Source organism: Scophthalmus maximus, chromosome 18, assembly GCF_022379125.1.
Source record: "Scophthalmus maximus strain ysfricsl-2021 chromosome 18, ASM2237912v1, whole genome shotgun sequence".
Taxonomy (NCBI): Eukaryota; Metazoa; Chordata; class Actinopteri; order Pleuronectiformes; family Scophthalmidae; genus Scophthalmus; species Scophthalmus maximus.
The window spans coordinates 9035354-9042500 of record NC_061532.1 but is presented as its reverse complement, the minus strand read 5'-3'; the positions used below and the strand labels follow the sequence as shown (position 1 = coordinate 9042500).

The 7147-nt window shown below is 43.1% G+C and overlaps 1 protein-coding gene across 8 annotated transcripts in view; it reads left to right on the top strand.

Moving 5' to 3' along the window:
- Positions 1 to 7147, top strand: part of epb41l2 (erythrocyte membrane protein band 4.1 like 2) — a 50458-nt gene that overhangs the window by 207 nt on the left and 43104 nt on the right. For 6 of the 8 annotated variants that reach the window (XM_047328477.1, XM_047328481.1, XM_047328485.1 and 3 more), the window contains exon 1: positions 3965 to 3984. The exons of 1 other annotated variant lie outside the window; for it this stretch is intronic. The gene's annotated coding sequence lies outside the window, so the exon portion shown is untranslated. Of the gene's footprint in view, positions 1 to 3962; positions 3985 to 7147 lie in introns of those variants that run through there. One more of the 8 variants, XM_047328483.1, reaches the window with a different exon arrangement.

The following is a 7147-nucleotide window of genomic DNA, read 5'->3' as shown; positions in this document are numbered from 1 at the left end:
TGTTCATATCTTTAGGGCGTGGGCGTATTCATTTATGTGTGTATATATCTACAGTACACAAACTGTGGGCAACTCTCTGTCTATTTTGATGATTACTCACTTTTGGAAAACCAAAATATTCCAAGGCAACATACTGCTCTAGATTTTTACATTTTGAGGCCAACTCAAATCAGTTGTGTGAGCTAATTCTCTTTTGTTCTAATCATTTATCTTTCATAATTATAAAAACTTAACATGCTGAGTATCATAAATGTAAGACTGAATGTGATTACTATTAATATTCTAGTCACATCTTTTAACTTAATAATCAGTCTCTTGATTGATATATACATATTTAACATCAATATAACTATCACCACTTTCGTTGGCAGAGGAAACTTACAAGGACTTAATTTATTAATTATTTTACTATCTATCTACTGAATTGTTCTGATGGGTTTATAGATAGTTGAATCAAGGTAACTTGTTGCCTTGGCCATAGTTTACTTTTATTATACCAGGGTTTCAGGGTTGACTGACGACTGACCGTTCCTCAGATCAGGGCGCACAGAGTTTGCTGGACAATAGTTTGCCCAGTGGGTAATGTCTTGCTGTCCAGATGGCCGTGTCAGGGTAATTCCCCTTGGAAGGACTCGCTGATAATCCTCCACAGAATCTGCACTGCCCTGATCTCGTGGCTACATAGGAAACTGAACAGCTATAGTCTTGTGCAGCTCACTGGCTGTAGGACACAGTTTTTGACACCGGTAGCCCGATTGATCGGATCCACGCTTTGAGCGTAGGCAGTCATCATCGTGGCAAGGAGGTGGAGAGACATTGCAGAGAAGAGAGGAGCCAGAAGAGAGGAGCCAGGAGAGAGAGAGAGAGAGAGAGAGAGAGAGAGAGAGAGAGAGAGAGAGATGTCAGATCAGGCTGATTAGGTGCAGAGTCAAGACTTCCGATTGACTTAATCTCAAGTGTGTTTCCGCAATATGGGACCTTTGATAACCAGGTACATTTTTCCTTCTGTTTGTAATTAGAGCTGTAGAAAAACATGGAGGTGTAGCTAACAGCAGAGCCCTACGTTTGCTTTAGCGTTCATTACTCTACAATTAGTTATGCAGATATGTGTAAGTATCAACATAATGCCTGTCAATTCCTGTGTGTGTGGAGCAGACTTTACTTTTGCAGTCTACACTTTTGCTTTTTTAACTTCTGCTTTTGAAAAAGGTCGATCCGATTGTCCCCACTCGTGAGGGATTTTTGTCAGATTTAGAGAGGTAACATCCTCCTTTATTGTTTTGAATATGGTGTAAGCTGATGAATTGTCAAGCTCTTCTGGGTTCATCCTCCTCAGCGGGTTGCAATTGTATTTAAGATCTGGTGAGACAAAGGAGTCAATGACTTTGGGCAGAGGTCACTTTGATTCACTCAGCTCTGTATTATTTGTGTGATCAAATGTCACGGTGTGGGTCTTTTTCCCTTCACTCTGCTAACATGTAGAAAGATAGAAAGAATTAGATTAATACAAGACTCTTTCCTGTCACGCCAGAGACGAGAACTGCTGTGTTGTTGTTTTTTTCCAACTCATGACTGTCTTGGATGATCAGCAGTCAGGGGTGAACGGGAATTAGCTGTGTCACTTTCACTGATGAGAAAATTGGATGAATGCTGTCACTGGTAAAAAAAACTATTGTTATTTTTCCCACTATCATCATAATGTAGGGACCACGGAAGGAGTAAAATGCAGTAGAATCAAATGTATGAATGTAATGTTACTGCATGAAATGGTATTATAATCCCTTGTTACTTATCTTTGAGTTATTTTACTAAGAAGGTGTGTGAAGAAAGGCCCTGGGTTTAAAGCAATGTCCAACTCCAGTTACTTAATGCCTTTCTATTCATCTGTGTTTGTGTGTGTATGCTCCGCTGGATCCATGCTTCCTCTGCTTACGGTGAGTCTGAAACACATCCTCCTATTTACTTGATTTATGGCTGTGGATCCACTGTACCTGCAAAATGGGATTAATGATGTCATTCTCCTCTGTTTACTATTAACATACTCCCTTCTGCTATCAATTGACATCACAAAATATTTCAATATTAGAATGTCACTTCCTAAACATTCTCCTATGTACAGTTTGTTTTTCATTAGTATTGCTATTACAGTATGTGGTTGTTTACTCCTCTCTTTTAGATGTCAAATCTCCAAACTGCCCCACACTATAAGCCAATTACTCGAGCTTATCTGGTTGTGGGTATATACTGTATGCAAGACGTGTGTGTTTGTGTGTTTGTGTGTGTGTGTGTGTGTGTGTGTGTGTGTGTGTGTGTGTGTGTGTGTGTGTGTATGCACGCACTGTGGCCATTTCTTATGTAATGCAATGACCAGCGTGTCCTTTGTGTTTGTATGTCGGAAGAACTAATCAACACAATGAAATAATCAAGTCAATGTGTACGACATCATCAAAGATTTTTAGGTGTGGACTCTAAAACGTGGCCGTGAACAGCTCTAATTTTCTATAAACTATTAGCAAACAATAACACAAAATATCCACTGATTGGTAACACGAAATTGTGCAAAAGGCACACTTTGACGAAAGATATACAGCCCATGTGCAGTGAAAGTATTTTAAAGTTGTAGTTCCATCATTGTTCAGATATAAAAAACCTCTTATGCTGTGACTTTTTTTTAACAGCACAATTAACAGGCAACTGTTGACAACTGACCCTATATATATTCATATTACTGCACTGCATAGGCCACCTCAAACACTGGGTTAGGATCATAGACTGTTTAGTCTATGGTTAGGATTAAACTACTTACATATGTTCAATGAGGGTCAACACTGAAGATTAATCATCAGTTAGTCGAATGAGAATTCTGAGAGCAGTTAGAATCTGTAGAATGGCTGGGTTGTCTCCAAACGAAAAGAGAAAAAAGTTGTGATGTAACAACCTCAATCAGTAATCAATACAGGTAAAATAACCTGTAACTTTACTTGATAAAATGTAACTTGCACTTAACAAAATTCATATTTAAATGGCGACGGCAACATTGGTCCAAAAAAACATGAGGACTGAAGAATGTAGAGGGGAAAAAAAAAACATGACCATATTGCAGAAACCGTGTTAAACCTCTAGAGGGAGCTGCGCCGCCACACTACCACTTCTACATCCGCACGGAACGTCCCTCCATCGCGAATGGACAGCGCGGGCGACCAATCACGGCTCAACATCTAATACAGTAATCCCTCTGGGCCAATGAGAGACGCCCGATAGCTGTTTCTCACTGTACGGGGCGGGCGTTGAGGATGATGGACACGTCTGCCCTCGGTCCTGGCCAGATTGTCGGTGCGGACTGTGGCGGCGGATTGTTGGAGGCTGAGATAGTGAGATAGTGGGACGATCGCTATTTTCTTTGCAGGAGAACAGAGCGAGAGGCCACGTTTTGGAAAAGCCCCCCCCCCCCCTCCCAATACGCATTGTTGGACATCGCAACAGGTAACGTGTACAATTTCAAACCCCGTTTTTTAAAATCACGTGATTTACACATCAGCGACCCGCCGCAGGATTCGACGCTTTCGTGATCCTGCGTTTAAGACCGTTGGTTTTTGCTGCGGAAGGTAACAGTGAACCTGTACCGACAACCGCAACAACTTGAGAGTCGCTTTGTGAAACACAAGCCCCCCCCCCCTCGGTGAAATCCGTTACTCTCGAGTTGAAGTCATACCTCCGGTGTGGGGCGCTTCATGGCGCCGATCGTCTCCCTTGTTATCCCGGTTATCATCACCTCAACGTCCCGCCGGCTCCTCGCTCGGGCTGTGCGTTTCCTGTGGCTAGCATCGCGGGGGGCTCCGTGGGCAGCAACAAAAGCGGCTAGCTTGCGAAAAAAAAACGAGCGCAACTCTCTCTCCTGCTTTTTTGTTTGTTTCCTTCTTTCCCGACAGCATTTGAATAAACGTGAAGACGCGGTACAGGTCGTGGTTGTACTTCCGGCTGTAGGTGAGGTCCACCGTCGCGTTGCCGCGCTCAAAAGCACCATTCAAACACCACACCACGGTTTGTGCGGGCTGATTCATTTAGCTGCCTCAGTCAACAAGTAGTGTTCAGAACCACGTTTACTTGGAAGTTTAAAAAAAGAAAAAAAAGAAAGAATCTGTTGCTGTGTTGCGTTTGCGTCCCCCCCCCCCCGTGTCCAGGTCCACGGCAGCAGAGCAGCCCCCACAACACGTCGTGTCACTCGTCTCTGATGAGTGATCATCTTTTCATATGGTTGATTGTGGTTGTTTATTGTCACCTGAATTTGAAGGATTGGTTTTCATCTGGTGATGTGCTGTTCAATTTAAAACATGGCCTGGGAGATCAGAGCATCCGCCTGCATTAGGCTGGGTTTTGCTATTTAATAATTGAAAAGATTTAAAGAACGAGAAGATCACACTCATATTAACCAATGGCATTCAGAAAGCCACCATCCCGAAAAGACTAGTTCTAAAGATGTGAACCAGGGAAAAGGAAGCAACTTCTGGAAAACTTTGCGTTAAAAACTTTGAATGCAGCTCCAATGGTCAACGAAATAGTTTTGATCCGATCATGTAAATAAAGGATGATAATTTACTATAACACGTTTGGTGCATTTCCGCAGGGAATTTTGTTTGAGTTGTGATGTGTCTTGACCTGACTTACTCTCCTGGTTCTGTTCAAAATATCATACTTTGCACTCGTGCTTTGAATAGTGTACAATCTGCCGACGTGACACGTGTGTACATACAGCACTTAACATATGTGTGTTTCCCAGAAAACCCCCCAGAGAAGTCATACATTGACAGACGGCTTGGCCAGTAGAAGTTCGCAGACAGACAGATAGACAGACAGACACACAGACTGTCCTGGGCCGAGATTGTGCTGACGTGTGAAATATATTGATTACATTAACTCATATAATTGCCGTGCATTAAATCAATATATGCACGGTGCCTGGTTGGTGTAGGTTGTTATTTGCGTCTCTTTGAGCAGTCATACCTGGCTTTTATAATATCTCTCTTAGGGGACTTTTAATGTGTGCCATTACTGAGGCTGACACAGGCAGACTAATATTAGGGCACCTAGCCATGCACTTACATCGTCCCCTAATTATGTGTCTGCGTAGCCAAGTGCTCATCACCTTAATCAGTGCATCTCGGCTCTGGTGCCAGTTGGCCCTCATGTCTTTTCTCCTCTGAGGGAAGGGAAGGTAGGTTAGATAGAAATGGAGAGGACATAGTGATGTGCGGCGTGTGAGACTTCAGAACCAGACAATATCGTCTACTTGTGTTTTATTTTCTGTCGAGTGGAATGTTTTTGTCATGATGGTTGCTTTCCGTTGAATATGATGGATTGGGGCGGTCAACCTTCTGCACGGAGCCAATCCCACGGGTGATGCCATGACCCTAAAGCTCTTAAAGAGCCGAGTTGGAAAACTTGTGGAAGTGAGCAAATAATAGAAGGGAGTTATCATCTATCCAGCCGCAGAGGCAGCGAGCCGCATTAGTGTCAGTTTTCCCTGTCTTATCAGTTTTCCTTTGTCAGGATTATGCACATGGGCGTGTGTCAAACATGTCCAACCTACCCCGCTTTTCTACTATTTCTTTGGGAGTATTTACTCAAGTATGTTGACATTACCAACATTTTGTCGTCGTTCAGTTTGACAACGGAGACACAAGTGCTGAGTGGGAAATTGTTAAAAATAGAGAGCTTGGAATCTTGTTGTGTGAAGGCAGAAATACCAGTACAATAAAATACAGTCAAATCCAACATCAGCGCAGATTCTGGACCAACCAGTCGCCGTACAGTTGATTTAACACTTGTTCTTGCACAGTCGCTGCAGCAACTGAGCATTATACGCCTCACAAAGGCTATTGTATTTTATTGTATTGTGTTACAGGTTCAGGTTGGTTGGAGCAGCAGCACATGAACGTGTACTTGCAGTCAAGTACAAGAAAATCCTGTTCAATATAGGTTACAACTATCATGATATATAGTCACATAGAATAAAGGATGTTCATTTGAGTATTTTGTCCCTGCGTACAGTATGTCACTCTTGTGTTCTTCCTGTCAGGCCTCTCTCTCTATCTTTCCCTCTGTCTACAGTTTATCTATAATCATCAGTGCCCTGTTCATTCTCAGACTCTGGGGATGTGAGGAACAGTGACGGCTCTGTCAAACCCACTAATGAGAAGAAGCCCTAATTGGTTGTTCTGGTGGGAGAATCTGCTCATTAAATGTGGCTGGAACTTGTTCTGGGTATGGCGAAAATGAGAGCATGCTTTCGTTTTTCTAAATTGCCGTTGTCATATCCATTAACTTCGGGATCCGAGAAGCTTTGAAATTGGGTTCTTGAATATGTTTTTGGTGGTTCCCAGTCTAAAGCGCTGTCTTAAAGTTGTGTCAGAGCACATTAACAGGAAAACAAAAGTTCAAGTATAATGGTAGTACAGGTGTTCTCTTGATCAAGAATGTATCACCTGCGGCTGTTTTGTCACTCCTGCATTAGTTTAAGGGAAACACTTCCAAGGCAGGTACACGCTCACCCACTGTACCTCATCTCCCTCTCACCCTGTGAGCAGTGGAAGAGTAAGTTGGGGAGACACGTGGAGGCAAAAATAGGCAAATGGGAAAGTGGAAAAGAAGTGACCAAAGGGAGAAAGAGGGAAGGCAGAAACAAATGGAGAGGAAGTGGGTACGAGTGAAAGAGAGACTGAGTGAGAGCGACAGAGAGAGTGGGAGATATTGCTTAACCATTCGGAAAGGCTATGGGAACATCCCTGTGTGTGTGTGTGTGTGTGTGTGTGTGTGTGTGTGTGTGTGTGTGTGTGTGTGTGTGTGTGTGTGTGTGTGTGTGTGTGTGTGTGTGTGTGTGTGTGTGTGTGTGTGTGTGTGTGTGTGTGTGTGTGTGTGTGTGTGTGTGTGTGTGTGTGTGTGTGTGTATTTTCATCCTGACCCCTGTGCGTTCAACAGGAGCACAAAGTGTCACATCAGCTCAGACTCACATAGTCCTACTGTCCCACATCGGTGTGAGTGCCCAGTAGTGACTGTGTTTTCAGAAAAGTAGCATGAAAAAAGTCAATCCTCCAAAGCACAAAGGCACAAATCCAGTTCTTAACATTTTCTTTGCTTGTTGTTCCAATTT